Source organism: Coregonus clupeaformis, chromosome 31, assembly GCF_020615455.1.
Source record: "Coregonus clupeaformis isolate EN_2021a chromosome 31, ASM2061545v1, whole genome shotgun sequence".
Taxonomy (NCBI): domain Eukaryota; kingdom Metazoa; phylum Chordata; class Actinopteri; order Salmoniformes; family Salmonidae; genus Coregonus; species Coregonus clupeaformis.
In genome coordinates, this window is record NC_059222.1 from 29,107,206 (window position 1) to 29,133,483 (window position 26,278).

General features: G+C 40.7%; 1 long non-coding RNA gene across 1 annotated transcript; it reads left to right on the top strand.

Moving 5' to 3' along the window:
* The first annotated feature begins 900 nt into the window (after positions 1-900).
* On the top strand, positions 901-26,068 carry LOC121547391. Its single transcript, XR_005996522.1, has 3 exons — positions 901-1,019; positions 8,835-9,274; positions 25,999-26,068. It is a non-coding gene; the product is annotated as an uncharacterized LOC121547391 (long non-coding RNA).
* Positions 26,069-26,278: the final 210 nt, after the last annotated feature.

Consider the following 26,278-nt stretch of genomic DNA (forward strand, 5'->3'; position numbering starts at 1 on the left):
TTGTGGTATTTATGCCTAAATAATGATTCAACCATATATTGATGTGGTGATGTTTATCATGTGTAATGTAGCCTTACTAAATAGGCCTATGTATAGGTCTATACCTTTTCATGTCATTATGGAAGTTTATTCTTAATTGTTGACTTGCCCCATACCCCAAAAAAAAGACATGGGAGATTTTTTTAATACATGTGAAATATAAATAATTTGCCTAATAATATAATTCCATACAAATGTATGTATTACAAATACATTTACAAATATATGTCACGTATTAAAATACATTTCAAATGGAATAAAAATACATTATTTGGCTATTTTTTGTACTTCACATGTATCCTTAAATGCATCCCATAAATATATTTTAAATGTATCTCCTACTCACTGCATCCACCTTGATGGCCTAGAACCCAGACCCTAGGCATACCTCACATTCAATGTCTTGACAAAATGACTTAGGTGATCTCAAATCACATCACTTTCTTCTTTGAATTCCATCACATACTTGTCATCCTAATGTTAAAAGAGAAGACGTCACTCCCCAAGCCTACATACCAAAGAGAGCAATGACGTCTCTATTTCTCACGATTGCCCTGCTGCCTGCGGCCACAATCCAATTTTCATCGCTGTCTGAAGATTGAGTGACTCGGACACTTGGCTCGGCTGTTTCCGTGAGCGTCGAACGCCGCTTAGTTGAACGGTCTGTGCTATCTGGAATCCTTGGGACGTCCATACCCCAATGAAGTTGACGTTTAAAATGGTTAAGGTAAGGGTTAAGGTTAGGTTTGGTAAGGGTTAAGGTTAGGGTAAGGGTAGGGGTTAAGGTTAGGGTTTTAGGGTTTTAGGGTGGGGACGTCCCAATGATCCAATATAGCACTAACCGCAGTTGAACTGCTTCGAAACATCTTCATGGACTTTTGAATTATGTGCAAATGGAAGTCTCGCTTAGTCGCTTCACTCCCGACAGCGCCAGTAAAATGCAACAGAGAGGTATCCCCCTTACCACCAGGTTCCCACAGGTATTTCTTTGTTTTTATACAAAAGTTACTGCTATATAAGAAATATTCAATGGAATGCGTAATGAAACAAATGTCTACCTGTGCGCGTGATGAGCAGTGTTTTTGTAGTAAATTATCAGTAAAATGGGATTTCAGCTAACGAATTCGGTTATTAGTGTAACGTTTTTCACTTTTAGAATATGAAATATGACAGTTAAAGTTCGCGCAATTCTGACGTCTCACATCAATTTAGAAATTGCACAGCACTATTCTATTTTTATTTGAGTGTGTCTGAACCATAGAGAGGGGAGAGTGGGGTATGTTGACACTTTTTTTTACATTCAGCATCGTTATGTTAAGGGAAATATAGTATTCTTTCTAACAAAGATATCTACATATATTTAAGGATGTTGTGTATCCTGGAAATAATCAAAATCCATGTAAACATAACAGTTTTGAAAACATTGTCCAAAGAAAGTGGTCTCTTGGCACAATTTACCCCGGGTATGGCGTAATTTGAGTTAAGGGACAGGGTAAATTGAGCCGCCTTGGGGTGGGTGAATTTGTTCTGTGATGGTGCTAGTAGGTCAAAGTTTAATTCATGGAATGGGGTGTGGTATACTGGACAGGTAACTGCCAAAATAAAGGAAACACTTGAGTAAATGAGGGATACAAAGTATATAGAAAGCAGGTGCTTCCACACAGGTTAATTAGGCAATTAACGTCCCATCATGCTTAGGATAATGCAAAAAAATGCCCAGTTGTGCATTATTTTCGCTACCATGGCTAGAAGAAGAGATCTCAGTGACTTTGAAAGAGGGGTCTCAAAGGAGTATAGGGGGTTTAAAGTGTGTGTGTGTGTGTGTGTGTGTGTGTGTGTGTCAGTCAGTCAGTCAGTCACCAGATCTCAACCCAATTGAACACTTATGGGTGGTGCCCTACCCTTCCATTACCCTTCCAAATGCAAATCAATTTATAACATTTTTGACATGCGTTTTTTCTGGATTTTGTTGTTGTTATTCTGTCTCTCACTGTTCAAATAAACCTACCATTAAAATGATAGACTGATAATTTCTTTGTTAGTGGGCAAACGTACAAAATCAGCAGGGGATCAAATACTTTTTTCCCTCACTGTATTAGGATGCCCACACAGCTACAAGGATGCACTTTCATGCTAGGTTTAGGACCTCATATTGAAGCTTATAGAGACCCCAACTGATATGTAAAACAGTGACGGTCGATGCCATTTTAAGATGAGGGAGGACGATTATTATTCTTTATGAGCATGGCCTTATTTCTATTACAGCATATTGGATGACTGTCATTTATGTTCCATTCACCCAGCTCAATATAACATCGATAGATTTACGTCATTTAGCAGACGATCTTATCCAGAGTGACTTACAGTTAGTGAGTGCATACATTTTTCATACTGGCCCCCCGTGGGAATGCTAACCCACAACCCTGGCGTTGCAAGTGCCATGCTCTACCAACTGAGCTACACGGGAGGTCTAGGCAGCTAGCTAACATAGCATCCCTCGTTTGAGCCGGGTGTTTGAGTAGGCTAAACTAGCTAGCTGCATTTGCTAGCTAAGTAAGTGAAAGCAAAAGAAAGTACAACAAAAATCTCTCTCTCTCTCTCTCTCTCTCTCTCTCTCTCTCTCTCTCTCTCTCTCTCTCTCTCTCTCTCTCTCTCTCTCTCTCTCTCTCTCTCTCTCTCTCTCTCTCTCTCTCTCTCTCTCTCTCTCTCTCTCTCTCTCTCTCTCTCTCTCTCTCGCCATCTATTGGAGGTTGTGGCTCATAATAATGGCTGGAATGGAGCTAATGGAATGGTATTTGGTACCATTCCGCTCCAGTCCTTACCACGAGCCCGCCCTCCCCAATTAAGGTGCCACCAACCTCCTGTGCATTATGGCTGTAGTGGACAGTCAACATCATAAAGCACAGTTGGGCTTCAGTGATATCATGGCGAGCTTGGTTGACCACTAATAGGTCAGAACTATGTTTTTGTATGGCATGTGGTGCTGACAAAAGGGGCTGCTCTACACCTGCAGTGTCATCACCAGGTAAGGGGACTGGGTAGGACTGTACAGTCGTGGTCAAAAGTTTTGAGAATGACACAAGTATTGGTCTTCACAAAGTTTGCTGCTTCAGTGTTTTTAGATATTTTTGTCAGATGTTCCTATGGTATACTGAAGTATAATTACAAGCATTTGATAAGTGTCAAAGGCTTTTATTGACAATTACATGAAGTTTATGCAAATAGTCAATATTTGCAGTGTTGACCCTTCTTTTTCAAGACCTCTGCAATCCGCCATGGCATGCTGTCAATTAACTTCTGGGCCACATCCTGACGGATGACAGCCCATTCTTGCATAATCAATGCTTGGAGTTTGTCAGAATTTGTGGGTTTTTGTTTGTCCACCCACCTCTTGAGGATTGACCACAAGTTCTCAATGGGATTAAGGTCTGGACCCAAAATTTCGATGTTTTGTTCCCCGAGCCACTTAGTTATCACTTTTGCCTTATGGCAAGGTACTCCATCATGCTGTTCTTGGATGGTTGGGAGAAGTTGCTCTCGGAGGATGTGTTGGTACCATTCTTTATTCATGGCTGTGTTCTTAGGCAAAATTGTGAGTGAGCCCACTCCCTTGGCTGAGAAGCAACCCCACACATGAATGGTCTCAGGATGCTTTACTGTTGGCATGACACAGGACTGATGGTAGCGCTCACCTTCTCTTCTCCAGACAAGCTTTTTTCCGGATGCCCCAAACAATCGGAAAGGGGATTCATCTTTACCCCAGTCCTCAGCAGTCCAATCCCTGTACCTTTTGCAGAATATCAGTCTGTCCCTGATATTTTTCCTGGAGAGAAGTGGCTTCCTCGCTGCCCTTCTTGACACCAGGCCATTCTCCAAAAGTCTTCGCCTCACTGTGCGTGCAGATGCACTCACACCTGCCTGCTGCCATTCCTGAGCAAGCTCTGCACTGGTGGTGCCCCGATCCCGCAGCTGAATCAACTTTAGGAGACGGTCCTGGCGCTTGCTGGACTTTCTTGGGCGCCCTGAAGCCTTCTTAACAACAATTGAACCTCTCTCCTTGAAGTTCTTGATGATCCGATAAATGGTTGATTTAGGTGCAATCTTACTAGCAGCAATATCCTTGCCTGTGAAGCCCTTTTTGTGCAAAGCAATGATGACGGCACGTGTTTCCTTGCAGGTAACCATGGTTAACAGAGGAAGAACAATGATTTCAAGCACCACCCTCCTTTTAAAGCTTCCAGTCTGTTATTCTAACTCAATCAGCATAACAGAGTGATCTCCAGCCTTGTCCTCGTCAACACTCTCACCTGTGTTAACGAGAGAATCACTGACATGATGTCAGCTGGTCCTTTTGTGGCAGGGCTGAAATGCAGTGGAAATGTTTTTTGGGGATTAAGTTCATTTTCATGGCAAAGAGGGACTTTGCAATTAATTGCAATTCATCTGATCACTCTTCATAACATTCTGAATATATGCAAATTGACATCATAAAAACTGAGGCAGCAGACTTTGTGAAAATTAATATTTGTGTCATTCTCAACTTTTGACCACGACTGTAGTCAGTAAAATAGAGGACTGAAGTCATGTCCCTGCATATGCAGTATGCAAAGAGATGAGATGGCAGTGTGTGTGGTTTGCATGTTTTATAGTAGTGAGTTATTAAAGTAGGCAAATGGGTGTGAAGGCTTTCATCTCTCCCCTTTAGGTAATTACTGAAAAGGAAATTGGACATAAAGCTGGTGGATAATCATGTTTCTGAGTTGTGAGTTATGGAACAAGGCTACAGTAGTGAGGTAAATTAAAACAAGTGAATCCAGTTACTGATTATCAAAAGCAGCTGCTCGATTCCCCACATGCAGAACAGAACAGAGCTAGAAGCTAGTGGAGACTGAGAGGTCTAGATGTTTGTTTTGTCTGTATATTTGTTTGCAGAAGCCTACTTTATAGTTTGTATATAGTATAGGTATGTTTATGTATAATTGTATACATGTTTGTGGTCGTACAGCACATTTTTGTTATGTAGGCCTAGTATGTGTCATCTATTTATCTGTCAGTGTGTGAATTGTGTATGTTAGATGTTAACGATAAATACAAATGTACACACAAGCAGACACACACACACACGTTTTGTTCCATCCTCGTGGGGACCTAAAATTAATTTCCATTCAAAATCCTATTTTCCCTTAACCTGTAACCATAACCCAAACCCTAAAGCTAACACCTAACCTTAACCACTAACCCCTTACCCTAATCCTAATTGTAGCCCTAACCCTAAAACTAACCCTTAAGCTTAAAATACCCTTTGTTCTTATGACGACGTGGGATTGTGTTTTTTATTTAACCTTTATTTAACTAGGCAAGTCAGTTAAGAACAAATTCTTATTTACAATGACGGCCTACCAAAAGGCAAAAGGCCTCCTGCGGGAACGGGATAAAAAAATATATATTTAGGACAAAACACACATCATGACAAGAGAGACACCACAACACTACATAAAGAGAGACCTAAGACAACAACATAGCATGGCAGCAAAACAGATCAACACAGCATGGTAGCAACATCACATGACAACAACATGGCAGCAGCCCAACATGGTAGCAGCACAAAACATGGTACAAACATTATTGGGCACAGACAACAGCACAAAGGCAAGAAGGGAGAGACAACAATACATCAGAGTAAGAGGAAGAGAGTAAGAGTGTCCATGATTGAGTCTTTGAATGAAGAGATGGAGATAAAACTGTCCAGTTTGAGTGTTTTTTTGCAGCTCGTTGTCCCCATGAGGGAGGATTTTCCTTGTTTTACTATCCTTGTAGGGGTCTTTTGGGGATTTTAGGTCCCCACAAGGATAGAAGAACCAACACACACACACACGGTAGATGCTTATTTGGTAAATAATTGCTAGTTCTGTAGCCATAGGGAACATAATGCAATTTTCTTTCGTTGACTCATGATCCACGAAAGTACTGTGATGTCAGAAATATTTAGGATATCTTCTCTAGGTTCACAGAGACCAAGGTCAGTGTTTATAGGCATTTACACCCCCCCTTATCCCCTGTTTATTTATTCTGAATAGACCAAATCAATTAATCTGTAATATAGCTAACAGTCATGTCCTGGATAAACTTTCATTTCTAAACATTTGGATTCAATTATCATGGGGATATGATATCCAAACAAACTGCTTTTGTCTATTAATAAAGTGATTGCACCATGCAAGATGAGCTAACACTGCGCATTCAGATGTTTTCATAGCTTAAGAAGTAGTTTACTTACTATTATGGGCAAAACATGATTTAGAACAATGACACAGTTTTTGTTTGTTTTTGCTTCCGAAGTGTCCTGGTTCAAACTGCCTTCTGGGTATTGTTCTGTAATCAAATACAGATCCAGTTTCGGGAATACATGTTGTCAATGAGGAGACGCTTGGCTGTTGAAGTAGGCCTTAAAAAGCTGATCAGTTGGAGCTTGTGACAAAGATTCCTTGATATGGGGCTGTTATGTATCAAAACATGTTTCAGTCTATAACAACAAAATAGACTTTCAGACTGTCAGAGTAACATGCTTTTGGACACACTCAGTCCATTCAGTCCCATTCAACAGCAGCTCATGCATATTACTGTAACTTGACAGGAGTTGCCATTGATGATGAGGAAAGGGGGAAATGGTCCAGAGGAGCATTGGCCAGGGTGATAACTGAAGAGGCCATGTTGTACATTGAGGAAATGAACGGCCATGACAATGTGTTGTGTTTCAGATAAGCCTGTAGTGGTCCATGTCCTTCTATATGTAAACAGAAAGCAGGGTGTGAAGATTGAGGCGGGTCTCTGGCAAGTGGTGGTTTTGTCTTTCTCTGATGACAGCTGGTAACAGCCGAGCTATAGTGGCGAGGTTGGTGTTTGTATGTGCGTGTGTGCGAATGTTTGTTTGTTGCTCTGTCTGGTTTCGACAGTCTCCAGTGGCCCAATCCTCCTCCTGGGGTTTGTGTTTTTGATTTAGTGCCCACAAATTCCTCTCAGTTGAAGTAACAATATTGTTGCGCTTCATGTTTCCCCCTCTGAAATCCAGCAGAGGCCATAGAGAGGCTCGATTTAGGCTGAATATCACTGGGAGAGGTAAGCCATTAGGGCCTGGAGTCGTTTTTATATTGGATATATTTGGGAGCGGGAGATGGCTTTGTTAACTTCAATGTTCCCTATCTGTGGCCCAGATAAAATCAGCTTTGGATGGAGGAGAAGTCACATCACAGACGTTTTATTAGCAGACAGATCATTTAAATGGAGTGAATGCCATTCCAGTCTTTGGGGCTTAGGCTGAGTGCTTCACTAATGTTTCATAGGGCTCTTTCTGTCACACACAGTTTATCAGCATATTGGAGACATAGCTGACTATTGGATATAAACTATTAAACAAGAACCACCCTGCCAGAATGACTCTGACAGTAGCAGTCTATTTTATTAAAACCTGCAGGAGGATGAGCTAAGATCTGAACAATGATCTTTAACAGCAATGTGACTGACACGCAAGGTTATGCACACAGTGACCTGCTATGAGTAGTAACACACCTCACATTTTCACTCTACATCACATCTATGTACTCATTTGTCAATAGGCCTAACTTACCTGGTAGATAACGGTTACATTTATCCATTTAAGTTACCATAGTCACTAGGCAGGGCTTTGGCTGTCACTATTAGTCAGTCAAAAAGTTTATATTTTCCTGAGTAAGGCCTGTTTTCCCTCTGGTTTCCATGCCTCCAATGAAAGAAGCACCGGCCCGTTTTATCAACCTCTGATAACTGTCTGTCTTTGGCTTCTGTCAGAGACACTCTCATTCATTTAACACCCTCAAGTGTTGATGTTTCCTCTTTTTACTCTCCATCCAACTCACACAACTGGACAGTGGGTGGCTAACTCGCTATCAATAGGCTATATCTTGGGGAGCATAGAAGTAAGGTCTGCCCATCAAGATGAAAATAGTAATAATTCTTCAATTATTAGATATATACAAATATTATAAAATATATAGAATATTTTAGTTCACAACTTCAGAGTATAGCACGTGTGCAGTGAACTAATGTTGAACACTACATAGCGTACATCACATTCTAGCAAGTTTGTGTAATGCGCGGGTCGATTAGATCCTAGACATAATTGACACGTATCCAATTATGATTTCAAAGTTAAGGAGATTGATTAAGTTATACATTTTTGGTCATATGACGTGTAATCACGTTGTAATCGTTGGTTAAATACTATGATAAACACAGAAGTGTGTATTTAAGTTATGCAGAAGCAGGCCCAAATGTAAAACATCTGTTTTTGACTGGTGATCTGTGCTTAGTTTTAATCTGTATCGTGTGAGGTACTGTCAATTTTATTCAATATCTCACATGCACATACTGGACCTGCAGTACATACAGCACATCATTTACAACATGATCTAACTGCACCTTCTCTAGAACATGTAGCAAATTTAAAGTGAACTATATTGTCACCTTAAGAACTAGGAGTACTTTTGACAGGTTGGCTGGGTGTAGTTGAATATTAGTATTTTTATTAGCATGATATAAACTCATAGGAGTATTCCCCTTATCCAGAGTAATAAGTACATTGCTTATTATACTTGTTCACTTAGCCTGTGTTATGCACATTCACAGTAGCAGGACGGTGCTGTGGCCATAGAAAACAGCTACATTGTATTACTGAGTGTAGATCAAGACAGAAGCTGCTACAATGAACCAATTCACTGTCTGTTTCAAAGACCTTCAAATATTTACACTCCTTCTCGCAGCAACCACCTCTGAGGTCAACTGAAGTGTGCAGGTCTCTCTTGTACTAAGGAGTTGTGAATGAGACTGCCATCGCTCCGGTCCAGAACGAACCTCGCTGGACAGCTCAGGCAGAGGGAGACTTCCCCATGAATGGAGCCCCAGCACTTCAGGAGCCTTTACTAAAACAGAGAGAAAGACCAGAAGACCACAGCCTGAACCAACCCTTTGGCTTTAGAAGACCACAGCCTGAACCTTTGGCTTTCAAACTCAATTCAACTTCAAATATCTTCACAAATAACAGACCGCAATCATCTGAGAAAGAGATCGAGGAATAAGCATCACAGACACTATTGAAGCCAGACTCTGGTCTGACTCTAAGACACCCATACACAGTCAGCCTGCCCCTGCTGTCCTCCGATGGAGACCCCGGCTAGAGCCAGACTCTGCAGCAACATTACAGGTATGTCTTAATTATGTTTTAGGGTTATGATCTGTTTATTTCCAGTCATAATACACACTAAAGAAGATTGTCTAGTGTCTGTATTTCTCTTTCATAATTCTCTAGGTGAGTTCAGCAAAGTTATTTGGTATGTAATTAACACTTTTCATATCGAAATGATTAATATTACAGTATTTATAGCAGATGTTTAGTACCAAATATGGACATTGACTTTCATTGAAAAGGTGGTATTTTGATAGGGGGGATAAAACATTGGAAATAAGCTTCAAAAGCCCCCGAAGTGGAGATATAGGCTCCTGCCAAGTTCAGCAACACCTTTGCAAACTTTAATACGTTTATTCTGCTACTGTGCGCAAAATGGTTTAAGTTGTCATTATGGATTGTTGCAGCTGAATCTGGTTTAGACTTTGGCGGGTTTGTGACATGGCTTAAAGTGATTGAGTTCATGAGAAATAATCCACATTCGGACTGAGATGCTTAAGAGTATTTTACCCTTCCCTGGGTTAATTCCAGGTTTCTTGACCTACACATTGATACCTGCACTAAGTATTTGCTACTGGTTTTTCTAAGACATCAAAGGCTCCTACTTGTGCCGTGAGTCTCTTTGTCTGTGTACTTTTCTCTTAGATAGTGGATCAACTACCTCGGGCTGAACTATAGTAAACCTGACCAGTCACGGCAGATATTATCTAATGTCAGCTGCATGATATTTTACTTCATAATGACTTTTGCTGTATTTACATTATTACAATATAGTCATTTAGCAGACAGCATTATCTAGGGCGACTTACAGGAGCAATTAGGGTTAAGTGCCTTGCTCAATGGCACATCGACCAAATTATATATTTTATTTACCTAGCCGGCTTGGGGATTCGAACCAGCGACCTTTCGGTTACTGGCCAAATGCTTTTAACCGCTAGGCTACCAGCTTCCCTATTTACAGTTATATCTGTAAATATGTAAATGACATCAATCAGAAATCCTAGATGGATTCATGTGGTTATATTGTGTAAAGTCTGCTCTTAGGTTGTCTTCTGTGACTAATGCCCAATGCTTACGGTATTTAAACTCAACATAAACATAAACACTTACCGATTAGATTTAGAATTATTCTGCCATTCATGTCAATGTGGTCACGTTTCACCTAAGCTGTTTGACCCCAGTGCTGATAAGGTACTGTTCAGCATCAGTAAAAATCGTCCACTAAACTACAAACTGGCAAACACTGATAAGGTCTCTGGAGTAAACCTGATAAAGAAACTGTGGAAATAAATAAAGCTTTATTGGCCTTATCAAGATCTAGCCACTGATCATCAAGACCTATAAAAAGGGAGAGTGGCCATAAAGCCAGATAGATGGAGCCATCTACAGTAGATCATGCAGCTGGTCCTAATATTTGTGTGATTAAGATCACTTTAGAGGCCTCATTGTGAAAGTGCATTCTGTCAACTGCTAATGGGTTTGGTAGTTCCTTTTTTGGGTGAATGTTGTCCTTTACTCTTGCAGCCAATTATTGGACAGTAAACTCAGGCTTGATATATCTTTCAAATCATAAGAGAAGTGTTTAAAGGACATGCTACAGGTAACTGACATAATAAAGGAAACACTTGAGTAAATGAGGGATACAAAGTATATTGAAAGCAGGTGCTTCCACACAGGTGTGGTTCCTGAGTTAATATAGCAATTAAAACATCCCATCATGCTTAGGGTCATGTATAGGAGCGTCTGTATAAAAATGCCCAGTTGCCCATTATTTTGGCTACCATGGCTATAAGAAGAGATCTCAGTGACTTTGAAAGAGGGGTCTCAAAGGAGCATGGGGGGTTTACAGGGTGTGCGTGTGTGTGTCAGTCACCAGATCTCAACCCAATTGAACACTTATGGGAGATTCTGGAGCGACACCACCATCAACAAAACACCAAATGATGGAATATCTTGTTGAAGAATGGTGTCACAGCCCTCCAATAGAGTTCCAGACACTTGTAGAATCTATGCCAGGGCACATTGAAGCTGAACTGGCAGTTCTGGCAGCACGTGGTGGCCCAACACCCTATTAAGACACTTTATGTTGGTGTTTCCTTTATTTTGGCAGTTACCTGCATGTTACACTTATGAACAACTGACGTTAGCAACAAGGTACTATTAAGCTTTTAAATGTTTATGGCACCTCTTAAGAATTCATATTTGAAATGGATTTATCGCTTTGATCAAACAGTGTTTCCTTTTATAAAAATGAACGTTTGCCTTTTCTAATGCCTTAGAATTAAACAGACAATTTCAACTGGTGACTAAAAGCATATTTGGCGTTATGATTAAATAGCTGTTTAAAAATGTGTAACAATGTAAGATTGAGTAGAGAGATGTGATATCTACAGATGAAAATTAGCTTTGTTGCTAACTCCGGCACCTTTACATTGTGGTTGAACCTGAAATGTTGATTAATGTGCACTGTCTGTTGAATGTAGTTTTTTCACTCTGATGCGCTCATAGTTGTAGGTGTGAGTTGTGAGTGTTCTGCCCGGGTGTTCTAAAATCATTGGCAGAGGAATGTACCTAAACATCTGGTCACAGTTAAATGGACAATATCACCACTATCAGATATGCTGTAAATATTTTGATCAAAGAGTGCTCTAAAAACAACACTTCTCCATGTTTATAGTGGACTTGTAAATATGATAGTGAGTTTACATGAAGATAAGACATACACCGTCCGCATAACCTACTCTAACATTCTCTAATAGACATTTTAGAACTCTTTTTTTATTATGCTTGTTGTAATGAACTACTACAGCATTGGCATATGTTGTAATCTAACTGATACATTTGTTTTATTTTTTCTCCACTTTGGCAGTAGGTTATGGATTCTGACTGAAGGGACTAGTGTTGTAATGCAACATTCTCCCTCTGTAAGAATGCAGTGAGCTCACACATCATACATATGTTTTCAATCAATATTTGTTGACACGAAGCACCATTAGTTTACTAATCACATTTGCATAAACATTTCTCGATTTTCTTATTTACCTTGCATGTTTTCTAAATTGGTTTTCGTACCGAGTTTACATACAGTGGCCCTGAAGTACAAACATGTGTAGAACATAAGTACTATGGGGCCTAAGTACCAGCCACACACAGAAAACATCAACGGCATCCCGCCCTAAACAGCCTGCATTCCACACCAATGACTTGCGCTCAACAGAAGTAAACAAACAGTCTATCTGTTCTGTCTATACGAGTTGTGGTGTAAGGGGATCATCTGTTTGTTGGACACCCCAGCCCCATGTAAACAAACAATACAACTGGCCTAGTGAATGTGAACAAATTTCCAATGTCAGAATGGGGGGCTTCCCATGTTTCCTCCTTCCAGCGTTGAACTTTCTAACAGTTTACATGGAGGAAATACTAGTGTCTTGGCTATTTACTTCAGCGTTAGTGTGTAATTACTTGACAGAGATCAATAAAGGCTTGCTTGACAAATGCTTGGCAGTTTTATGGAAAGCATTTTTTTTCTGCTCAGAAGTAAATTTTGCTCCCATACCAGAACTCATAACAAAGCTTCCCTTGTTATGTAATTAAAAACACTGGTTTACATGGATTACAACAGCTTAAAGCTGGAATCTTTAATGGTGAAACTGCCATGTCCGTTTGCGATATTATAACAACAAAGAAGTTACTGCAAACAACAAACAATGTTTGTTTTTCCTCTGACATCATTGCACGCGTGATAGACCAGCAGCATAGCAAAACATTTTTTACCTGGATGCACGACGCTCCCCACCTGTGCTTGTCAACAAAACAATAACAACAGCCGTGGGGCGGACAGTGCCGCTGTTACCCCCTGCTGCAGATTCCATCTTTAAATGTCAACATCTTTAGCTATCTCATATCTAACTATCTCATATAGATTGAAGTGTCCCAGTTGTCTTTTATTTATAATACACTGTTAGACGTTTTTGTAATTTTATCAGTAACTTGCTGTATTAATCAACAGTATGATACTGTATAAACAAAATACTGTCACGAATTCAGCCGAGGTTTCCCCTCCTTGCTCAGGCAGGTTTCGGAGTTCGTCGTCACCGGCTTACTAGCCACTACCGCTCCATTTATCATCACTCCATTTGTCTTGTCTTGTCTTGTCTTGTCAATCACACACACCTGGTACTCATTCCCTCATTAGTCTGTGTATAAGTGTTCCCTCTGCCCCCTTGTCCTTTGTGAGTGATTGTTCGTTGTGAGAGTGAGTAGCTCTTAGTTATGGAGCATTATGTAAAAATGTTGTTGGCGAGGAAAGTCTCTGTACCATTAACATATTTTAAGGCATGCCTTATAAGAGGCTATATTTGTTGCACCTGTTAGTGAGAATGCTGTAACCCCACAGAATACGGTAATATACTGTATTTTAGGAATTCTACAAACCTTGTCCTGAAAATCTACAGCAGGGTTCCCCAACTGATTTTGGCCAGTGAGTGGGTTTCAGAGCCCCCCCACAAAAAAAAGTGTATATTGTTGGACATAAAAGACTGTAAAAACACCAGGAAACCAGCTCCAAGTGATTTTAATGTTGAAATCTGTTCCCAAGTTTTCCCACACATAATAAAGAGACCTAATCATATACAACTGTAAGCTAGTTTTGAAATTATGATGTTTTAGTCAAATATTATATATGTTTGGGCTTCTTGCGGTCAATTTGACGTCTACAAATTACTTTTAATTATGTTCCGGCCCCCCAACCTTCCGCTCAAGAACAAATCGGCCCAGGGTTGAATCTAGTTGATGATCCCAGCTCTACAGTAACTTACAGTTGCTGCCAGTAATTTACTGTAATTCAGAATACAGTACCATACCACATTGTTGGAGCGCCAAAAACATTTTGAACACTAGTGGGTGCATGGTATTGTTGTTTCTCACTCATTATCATATTTTGAGGCGTGTCTTTTAAGAGGCTATATTTGTTGCACCTGTTAGTGACAGTGCTGTACCAGTTTAAGTGATATGTGGTAGTGATTCCCTAACAATTACATTTATATAGGGGACAAGTCAGAGTGGCTGCAAGTCTCAAACCTTTAATGGTTGAGTGGCTAGCCATGTCCTTTTGATCTGTTTTGCCCTGTAGTCATTGTCCGTTTAGAAGCTTTTGTTAAGGTCTAAAGTGCAAGTGATATAAAACACCAAATATCTCTTGGTATGCTGTAATATATAATTGAATATTCCCTATTAGCAATTGCAGATTTTATTTTCAATACAATTTAACAAAGTGCTGTTTTGCTATATACTGTATTTAATGCAGCATATTGTAAATTATGGTGCATTGTGGAGATATTGTGGGAGGAGAAAGAATCTCTAGCTCATTAACATATTTTAAGGTGTGCCTTGTAAGTGGCTATAATTGTTGGACCCGTTAGTGAGAGTGCGGTACCAATGTAAGTGATATGTGGTAGCAGTCCCCTAACAATTATACTGTATGTATATAGGGAACAGATCAGTGTGGTAGCGGGTCTTAAACCTTTCAGTGATTTAATATTTACCCATGTCCATTTGATCTGTTTTGCCTTCTAATCACAGCCAGTTTGGAAGCCTTTGTTTCGCCCCCTAGAAGTGCAAGTGATATACACTACTGGTCAAAGGTTTTAGAACACCTACTCATTCAAGTATTTTCGTTTTTTGGGACTATTTTCTACATTGTAGAATAATAGTGTAGACATCAAAACTATGAAATAACACATATGGAATCATGTAGTAACCAAAAAAGTGTTAAACAATTCAAAATATATTCACCTGGATTGCTTTTCCAACAGTCTTGAAGGAGTTCCCACATATGCTGAGCACTTGTTGGATGCCTTTCCTTCACTCTGCGGTCCGACTCATCCCAAACCATCTCAATTTGGTTGAGGTCGGGGGATTGTGGAGGCCAGGTCATCTGATGCAACACTCCATCACTCTCCTTCTTGGTAAAATAGCCCTTACACAGCCTGGAGGTGTGTTGGGTCATTGTCCTGTTGAAAAACAAATGATAGTCCCACTAAGCCCAAACCAGATGGGATTGCGTATCGCTGCAGAGTGCTATGGTAGCCATGCTGGTTAAGTGTGCATTGAATTCTAAATAAATCACAGACAGTGTCACCAGCAAAGCACCCCCACACCATAACACCTCCTCCTCCATGCTTCACAGTGGGAAATACACATGTGGAGATCATCTGTTCACCCACACCACGTCTCACAAAGACACGGCGGTTGGAATCAAAAATCTCCAATTTGGACTCCAGACCAAAGGATACATTTCCACCGGTCTAATGTCCATTGCTCATGTTTCTTGGCCCAAGCAAGGCTCTTCTTCTTATTGGTGTCCTTTAGTAGTGGTTTCTTTGCAGCAATTCGACCATGAATGCCTGATTCACACAGTCTCCTCTGAACAGTTGATGTTGAGATGTGTCTGTTACTTGAACTCTGTGAAGCATTTATTTGGGCTGCAATTTCTGATGCTGGTAACTCTAATGAACGTATCCTCTGCAGCAGAGGTAACTCTGGGTCTTCCATTCCTGTGGCGGTCCTCATGAGAGCCAGTTTCATCATAGCACTTGATGGTTTTTGCGACTGCACTTGAAGAAACATTCAAAGTTCTTGAAATGTTCCGTATTGACTGACCTTCATGTCTTAAAGTAATGATGGACTGTCGTTTCTCTTTGCTTATTTGAACTGTTCTTGCCATAATATGGACTTGGTCTTTTACCAAATAGGGCTATCTTCTGTATACCACCCCTACCTTGTCACAACACAACTGATTGGCTCAAATGCATTAAGAAGGAAATAAATTCCACAAATTAACTTTTAAGAAGGCACACCTGTTAATTTAAATGCATTCCAGTTGACTACCTCATGAAGCTGGTTGAGAGAATGCCAAGTGTGCAAAGCTGTCATCAAGGCAAAGGGTGGCTATTTGAAGAATCTCAAGTATAAAATATATTTTTATTTGTTTAACACTTTTTTGGTGACTACATGTGTTATTTCATAGTTTTGATGTCTTCACTATGATTCAACAGTGTATAAAATAGTAAAATGAAGAAACCCTTGAATGAGTAGGTGTTCTAAAACTTTTGACCGGTAGTGTAAAACACCTATTATTTATTAATATGCTGTAATGTTCAAATGCCTACAGCAACCTGCTTGCTCTAATCCCTTGTAATTACAGTAAAATACTGTAGAAATAATTTTCTTACAGTTTATAGTCACTTTTACTGTATTGTACTGTGTTTCATTGCTCTGGCATCAAGTTACCGTGAATATCTCAGTATTGTATTGGCACTATCCAGAGATAGTCAGAGATATATTATAAGATGTGTTGTTGTAATTACAATTATTTTGAAGATGAATTTATCCTTAACTACAACAACATTTTCAGTAACGGTTACAGATACTTTTTTACTTGCTATGACTGTGATATGTTTTTTTTATTTTTTTTAATCAACCTTGGTTGAATACACTGACTGTAAGTTGTTAAGGACAAGAGCGGCCGCTAAATGTAAATGTAAAAATGAAAACTTGCAAGGAACACTAGGTAATATGTCGCTGCATGTGTAATTCCAGTAATATTCTATTATACATTTGATTACAGTAAAAATGTTAGTACCGTAAAATGGATTACCATAAAATGGATTACAGTAGCTGTACTGTACAATAAGTTACAGTAACTTACTGGCCAATTGCTGTCAGTAAGGTACTGTACATTTGACAGGAAATGTTTTAGTGTTGATATGTACTTGGATACTTATATCTGTAGGTATGACAAGACCTCATATAAATGGATACAGACAAAGAGTGAGGAGAGCCAATGAGAGAGAGGGAAGAGAAAGAGCGAGAGATATGGAAGTTGAGAGTTCGACATGGTCCAGGTCCTTGTCACCCAGGAAAGGTGTTGTCAGTCAGGAAAGGTGAACATGCTCCATCTGCTCAGGACAGAGAGAGAGATGGCGTGGTCATATGGTCACACACAGGACAAGGCTCACCGTGTACCCATCAAATCAGAACAACGACTGTTTGGAAACAATGTAATGACAAAGATATTATAAAGCAATAGTTGTCATTTTTATGAGTGAAAACTGATAGAAAAATGACAAAATCCTTCATTTATCCCCTCATGAAAATGGAGAAGGCGATTTGAATGCCAAGCCCTTAAAAAACACCTTTTATATGTTCAAAACTGTCATCTCAGACATTCTTCTAGACAACCATCACACCTGAATCATCTTTGTGTCGGATCAGGCGATCTCAAGTCCGACTTAAGGATTCAGGCAAAAAATAAATGTTGTTGAACAAAGATCGATTTAATTGTCCTCTCGCTCTCCTCTCTCGCTGTCTCTCTGTCTCTCTGTGTGTGTGAGTCATCTCACCCCTGTAGGAGCCCGGGGGGCTTTAGGACCCCAGCCCAACACTGACCACTCTGATTAATGGCTGTTTTGGCAACAAATGAGCTCATGGCTAATTGGCTGAGCTGATGTTTCCTGCTGAATGCTACCTGGTTCCATTGTGGCCGGCGTCATGGCTGGCCGCTTCCAGCCGAGGCTCAGGCGGGTAATTGAGCAGCTGTTTAGTGACACCGGTCGTGAACCGTGCAGTGGTGGGGAAGTTAGAGGAGGAACCTCAGCCTGTCATTGGATGAAATAATAATGGAAGATAATGAAAGGATGGATCCCATGGTAGTTTTCCCTATTCAATAGAATTACAGCTTTTTAGTGTTGGAAGTGCATAATCCTTTCTTGAAAAAGTTAAGTTCAAGAATCTGAATTTACCTGATCAGGGTTTACTTGTAAACTTCTACAGTAGGAGCGTAGAGCTCTGCATACAGTATTCCCAGAAGCCTGTTTGTGGTAGGTGAAAGGATTTCCTTGGCAGCCGTGAAGTGTTACAGCTTGACGCATTTACCCTGAGATCAAATCAAATGTTATTCGTCACATGCTTCGTAAACATCAGGTGGGGAGTAACAGTGAGATGCTTACTTATGGGCCCTTCCCAACACTGCAGAGAGAAAGAAAATAGAGAAATAATAGAAAAGTAAATCACGTAATAATAAAAGTAATAACAGATACACAATGAGTAACGATAACGTGGCTATATACACGGGGTACCAGTATCGTGTTGATGTGTAGGGGTACGAGGTCATTGAGGTAGACATGTACATATGGGTAGGAATAGAGTGACAGATAGTAAACAGTAGCAGTAGTGTACGGTGTGTGATGAGTCAAAAAATTTAGTGCAAAAAGGGTCAATGCAGATAGTCCGGGTAGCTATTTGGTTAACTATGTAACTATCTAACTAACTAATTTAGCAGTATTATGGCTTGGGGTAGAAGATGTTCAGGGTCCTGTTGGTTCCAGACTCGGTGCATCGGTACCGCTTGCCGTGCGGTAGCAGAGAGAATAGTTTATGACTTGGGTGGCTGTAGTATTTGACCATTTTTAGGGCCTTCCTCTGACACCGCTTGGTATAGAGGTCCTAGATGGCAGGGAGCTAAGCCCCAGTGATGTACTGGGCCGTACTCACTACCCTCTGTAGCGCCTTGCATTCGGATGCCAAGCAGTTGCCATACCAAGCGGTGATGCAGCCAGTCAAGATGCTCTCAATGGTGCAGCTGTAGAACTTGTTGAGGCCCATGCCAAATCTTTTCAGCCTCCTGAGGGGGAAGAGGCGTTGTCGTGCCCTCTTCATGACTGTGTTGGTGTGTTTGGACTATGATAGATGCTCAGTGATGTGGACACCGATGAACTTGAAGCTCTTGACCCGCTCGACTACATCCCCGTCGATGTGAATGGGGGCATGCTCGGCCCTCCGTTTCCTGTAGTCCAGCTCCTTTGTCTTGTTGAGGGAGAGGTTGTTGTCATGGCACCACACTGCCAGGTCTCTGACCTCCCTATAGGCTGTCTCATCGTCGTCGGTGATCAGGCCTACCACTGTCGTGTCGTCATTGCTTTAATGTTAGCAGAGGAGTGTTTTTGGAGTCAGTGTTGTCTGTGTGTTAGATTAGTCAGACCCAGGGGGCTGTGAAGGCCTGCTCTAGTCTTGGCACAGAGTTCTGTTCCCTCAGAGCTGTTTCAGGAACAATATAACCTATAGAACCAGTTAGTGTTTCAGTACCTTGTTCATCTCATGAATGCATTAGTGGAACATGTCGTTTTTTAGTTCCTGTAATCTTTAGGGGGAAGTCTGTCTGTGATTTTTATTAGCTATAATATTAGATGCAAATGGTAGTTTCCTTATTGCCTGATGTCAGTCCCTGTGCTCTTATTATTCTGAACAGCATAATATTCTGTAAGACAGAGTGTTATGAGATAATACAAATCAAAGGTTGTCCCTGTTTTCCTTGGCAGGTTTTCCTATCCAAATACATGCTGTCATCAGAGTGGTTGAGCAAAATGTCATTGCTCTACTTTGCGGTCATTTCCCACTAAACTATTTAGTGGAGTTCTTATCGCATGGGAAAGAGTGTTCCTATACCGGATGATAGCAGGTCACCAATATATCAATATTGCGTAGAAACTATTCAGAAATACTACTTACGAATGGAACTTAGAATGTTTGTACACCGGTAGGAGAAAACCATTGATAAATACCAATTGTTCTTAGCCTCAGTGCTCAAATTTTGAAACGCCTTTAAATAACCATATAGGGTCAAAATCATCCCTTTAAAGCCAGTGGGGAATATACAACGCCATACCATGAAATACAACGTTGCAACAAAAAAAAGCTTATCATTTATAATTTTTTTGAGACTGAAATAGAGGTGCTAGTGTCAGAAGTTGACTACAACCAAACATTTTTGGGGGGCTCGCTCAGTTGTGGCTTGCCACCACATTCAGCAGCTTATTTTGCGCATCACGTAAGCGATCAACTGCACATTAAAGCTACAATATGGAACTTTTTGGGAAACCCGACCAAATTCACATAGAAAAGTGAGTTATAGATCTGTCATTGTCTTTGAAAGCAAGTCTAAGAAGCGGTAGATCTGTTCTATGTGCACTATTTCTATGTTTCCCATTCTTAAGTTTAGTTTTTGCGTCTTTTATTTTAGGTTTTGTACACCAGCTTAAAAAAGCTGAAAATACAATATTTCTGTTTATTGAAAAGATACACTACATGACAAAAAGTTTGTGGACACCTGCTCTTCGAACATCTCATTCCAAAATCATGGGCATTAATATGGAGTTGGTCCCGCCTTTGCTGCAATAACAGCCTCCACTCTTCTGGGAAGGCTTTCCACTAGATGTTGGAATATTGCTGTGGGGACTTGCTTCCATTCAGCCACGAGCATTAGTGAGGTCAGGCACTGATGTTGGGCGATTAGGCCTGGCTCGCAGTCGGCATTCCAATTCATCCAAAAGATGGGGTTGATGGGGTTGAGGTCAGGGCTCTGTGCAGGCCAGTCAAGTTCTTCCACACCGATCTCGACAAACCATTTCTGTATGGACCTCACTTTGTGCACGGGGGCATTGTCATGCTGAAACAGGAAAGGTCCTTCCCCAAACTGTTGCCACCAAGTTGGAAGCACAGAATCGTCTAGAATGTAATTGTATGCTGTAGCGTTAAGATTTCCCTTCACTGGAACTAAGGGGCCTAGCCCGAATCATGAAAAACAGCCTCAGACCATTATTCCTCCTCCACCAAACTTTACAGTTGGCACTCTGCATTCGGGCAGCTAGCGTTCTCCTGGCATCCACCAAACCCAGATTCGTCCGTCGGACTGCCAGATGGTGAAGCGTGAATGATCACTCCAGAGAACGCGTTTCCACTGCTCCAGAGTCCAATGGCGGCGAGCTTTACACCACTCCAGCCGACGCTTGGCATTGCGCATGGGGACCTTAGGCTTGTGTGTGGTTGCTCGGCCATGGAAACCCATTTCATGAAGCTCTCAACTAAAAGTTATTGTGCTGACGTTACTTCCAGAGGCAGTAATTAATTTGAAGGGGTGTATTTCACAGCGGTTTAGATGGTAAAATGATTCTCTACACTCTGAGTGCTTGTTTTGTCACATAACCTGAAATTAGGCGAACTACTATAATTTTTTCAACCAGGAAATGGTGGAGCGATTCCTACATATTGCACCTTTAAGTGAGTGGCAGTGTTTTCTGTTAACATAGTTGAACTAGTTTTGGGATGGTGCATTTATGGCGAAACGGGTGCAGTCTATTGCTCCATTCGTATTTGGGAACCCTGATGGCAAAGAAACCCCTATTGACTTCAACCTGTTGTATGATGGTGTATGGAAATTGTATTTAACTGGTCTCTTTGCTAATGATTACATCCAAAACATTGGCTCATCGAGGCCTGTGATATGCCGATCAGCAAGCTCCCGCTGAAAAGTGCCAGTTGCCAAAAACCAGAGGGTGGATATCACTTGGATGTGTACCGGAATGGCATGTGTTTGCCTTTCTAAAGTAGGTATTAAATCCTCACAAAAATCTAAAAACATGCTCTCCGCAAAATGCAGCATGTGCCAAATCTTTCAACAGAGCAAGATCGGCCATCTCTCATTCGATTTCCCATTATCTAAGTCTTTTATAGTATTTCACACGTGCCTTCAATTTAACAAATTACTGTACTTTATATGGATTATTAGCATAACAAATGCACTGATGTGGTCAAATTATATGATATAGCCTGTCAAGATATGTTGCATGAATTTACAGTGGAAATACAATTAAATTGTTTTTTATTTCAAATTATTACTCTCACAATTTCACAAATGTTCAACATATACACTGAGTGTACAAAACATTAGGAACACCTTCCTAATATTGAGTTGCTTTAAATTTACGCACACTCTCAAGCAAACGTTCATATTGAGAAATCTCACACTTTGCGTGGATATGATTCCACGCATGGTTTTCACACAGATTTGTGTATATGCATGATTGATAAACGAGGCCACAGAATGTTTCTGTGATGGGATTTGACCCGTCGTAATGAGATGGAATTTACACTGTGTTATGTTGTACCTTCTCAACAGAACGTGAAGAGAACCTAGTTACTCATGTCTGACTTCTCTGTACACCAATAGACAATGTCATGGGAACTATTCAGTGTGTGTGTGTGTGTGTGTGTGTGTGTGTGTGTGTGTGTCAGGAATGTTGTGAGAAATAAATTCATTAGAAAATAGACATTCGAATGACGCTGAATGTCAGAATCAGAATCACCTTTATTCGCCAAGTACATTTACACATACTCAGAATTTGACTTACTGATATGGTGCTGCCAGCAATAGACATTTAGAGACAGAGGAATTTACACAAAGTTTACCTACATTATATACAAAATTGATCCAATTTTTTTTCTCAGAAATCTACAAGTTAACAAACAAAACCAGTAAACACACGTGCAGTAACCAAACACCGTCGCTGCCTCACTGGGCGCCAACACCAACAACTTCTGATCTCTCCCTCTCTCTCTCTCTCTCTCTCTCTCTCTCTCTCTCTCTCTCTCTCTCTCTCTCTCTCTCTCTCTCTCTCTCTCTCTCTCTCTCTCTCGTCCTCTCTCTCTCTCTCTCCCCTCTCTCTCTCTCTCTCTCTCTCTCTCTCTCTCTCTCTCTCTCTCTCTCTCTCTCACCTCTCTCTCTCTCTCTCTCTCTCTCTCTCTCTCTCTCTCTCTCTCTCTCTCTCTCAATAAAACAGTCGAATAGACTGAGGGAGTGTGTGTGTATGCATACGTTAATGTGTACTTCCATGTCTGTGTGCATTTGTGTGTGTTTTGTGGAGCACCAACTAAAAGCAATTAAGTTCAACCAGTTTTCAATAGACAGTCAGGTAGGTTTCTATCCTTCTGAGGCTGTCGGAAATCTGGCAGAATACTCCTGTGTTGTATTTTTGTTGAGTCAAAGCTTTGGAACCACCAGGTTGCATAATAAACAGAAACACTGGGTTCTGGATTTCTCAAATCAAGCCTTAGTCCAATAGCTGGACAGTGGCCATGACATGGCCCCGTCTCCCAGTACCTGCTGGGTAGAATCGGTTTTGTTGGCAAAGCTGGGGATTGACATTACAGTTTTTCTCAATTGCTAAAACACTAAACCCTATTGTCTGAACCAAATGCTCAGTTGCCTGAACCCACTGATTGAATCAATCACTCTTTTGGCAAAACCATAAGCACTTTTCACCTGTTTAGACACAACTTGCCAACACATTTTCATTGTGATGCACCCGTGCTGCATAATGGTGAGCACATGTGACAAAAGTCAAACACAATTAGAGCACAGGTATCACCACTTGAACACAACAACTCAAAATTGATCACACTTGTGGCTAATGATGTGAGGGAACATATACAGTAAGCCAGTTCAGAGAGCACTGGTTTGTGAGGCCCTACAATGGATAGAAATCTGAGAGGAAGAGTTCGTGTGAGAGGAGGTCGAGGTGGTCGAGGTGGTCAGCGAAGACAAAGAACAGTAATATCTGATGAAATCAGAGCTACTGTGATTGACCATGTTCTTGTCCATGGTATGAGCATGAGGGAGGCTGGACAAAGGGTACAACCAAACATCAGTAGATTCACTGTGTCCACCATAATCCGAAGATTTAGAGAAGAGAACAGGTAATTACCTTTTTTGACATTATAGTACAGTATGTAAATGTTGACAGCAATTACTGTATGACATACTATATACTGTACCACAGTATACTGTAAGTGAATATATGTTTCAGTACATCACTGTACCAATGTACTGTAGTATTGTAATGGAGGGTTGGTCTAACTGTTTGTAGGCCTAGTATTCCATGTATATTTTTTGTAACTCCATGTTCTCTTTTTGTAGAATTGAAAGACTGCCACATGGGGGTGGGAGGACAGGTATGTTCTCCCCACACCAAGAGACCCTAATTGTTGATATGGTCCGTAAGAAAAATGCCATTAAACTGAGCGAAATTCAGCAGAAGATCATTGAGGACCATTTACATTTTGAGGGTATCAACAGTGTCAGCCTCTCTACTGTTGATCGTGTCCTCAAGCGCAACAGACTGCGCATGAAACAGCTATACAGAGTGCCCTTTGATCGCAACTCAGACAGAGTCAAAGAGCAAAGATTCCAGTATGTACAGGTTGGCATATATTCAGACACATTCAATGTTGATTACTCTAAGTAATGATTTACTGTAGTGGCCTAAATCACTTTTTCCGTATCACTTACAAAACTATATCTATTTCTACAGAGGGTTTTTCAACTGGATGCAATGGAAAGACCCCATCAATACATCTACATGGATGAAGCTGGGTTTAATCTCACCAAAAGGAGAAGGAGAGGCCGTAATGTGATTGGCCATCGGGCCATTGTTGGTGTTCCTGGGCAGCGTGGTGGCAATGTCACATTATGTGCTGCCATCAGCAATCATGGGGTTGTCCACCATCATGCCAACCTGGGGGCCCTACAACACTCACCAGCTCCTCATTTTCCTCAATCACATGCGAGATGCTTTGTTAGGGGCAGCAGGATGAGCATCCCATCTATGTTGTTGTTTGGGACAATGTGAGTTTTCACAGAGCCCTCCAGGTTAGAGAGTGGTACAATATGAACCAAGGTTTTATCAATCTTTGCCTTCCACCGTACTCCCCTTTCCTAAACCCCATTGAGGAATTCTTCTCCTCATGGCGGTGGAAGGTATATGAACGCCAACCTTACACCAGGGTAAATCTCCTGCAAGCCATGGGACTTGCCTGTGGTGACATAGGTGTGGAGGCATGCCAAGCCTGGATACGGCATGCCAGGGTTTTTTTCCCCGTTGCCTGGCCAGACAAAATGTGGCCTGTGATGTGGATGAAGTCCTGTGGCCTGACCCAGTACGGAGACATGATGCTGTGGCTGAGTAATGCACTTATTTGTATATTTTTGTACTTTATTTTTACATGGGCTTACTGTACACAAGTGGCAAACGCATAAGATTTCTGTTTGTTTTTACAAGTGCTACATGTAAATGCACAATATTTCTGTTTTGTCTTTTTGTACAAGTGCTAAATGCACAGGTTTTTTTTGTTTTGCAACATGCATTTAGCCTACAGTGAACAATAAACATTTATTTCTCCAGCTTCATGTCCTGAGCATTGTGTTTTCTATTTTTCTACGTAGTGTTTAGTGACTGTTCAGTAGTGTTTTTTATTTTGATTGACTCGGGGCACGATTTGACAACATAGTTCAGTTTTGAGCACAGATTGAACTGTTTTGAGGTGAAAGTTTGGTTTTGCAAGAAGAGTCTGAGGTTTTGTGAATGTAGCTTGAAAATTGGGTTTTGTGTTCACAGTTAAGAGAAAAGGAGAGCAGCTTTCAAGAAATGTGTCTTAGCAATCGAGAAAAACTGTAATTGTGCGAACATTCTTATCCTCTTATTCTCATGTGTTTACGGGCGGACCAGCTGATTACATGGATGTTTACTTGGCAGCTTGTTGCCTCAGCAGAGAGAGAGGAAAATGTTTCCAACCATGCCCATGTCATTCAAAGCCTTTGGACTGATGTGAGCTCTCATCCACTCTGACTTGTGTAACTGTTCTGGGTTGTCAATCACTGTCTGATGTAAACGTACCGTCCACTATACAACAGCAATATGATTGGTTCAGATCTCTGAAATACAAAAATAGTCCTTGTCCCTCCCTTGGAAGGACTCATCTTGATGATTATGATGATGATGATGATGATGCATCCAAAAGAATGCTCTAAATATAATACTAAATTAACATTAATTTTCATGTGTTTGTGACAGGTTTGAAGAAACAACTCTGAGGCGCGAATGTACGTGGGTGGAGAATGTCAAGCTCCAACCTGTGAACAGGTAAGGTCCTTTTTTTGTAATGTTCCACCGAAATGACTGGAAGCCTTGTGCCTTTTATGGTTGAGATGTTTGTTTGAGGCCAAAAATTATTTCACACTCAAAGAAAATTGTTAGACACTCTTCAACTGGTGACTTAAATGTAAAAGTAAACTGGTGAAAGTTAAAATGCCTTTATTAATTAGTCATATCGACAATAAAGTATAACAACTGT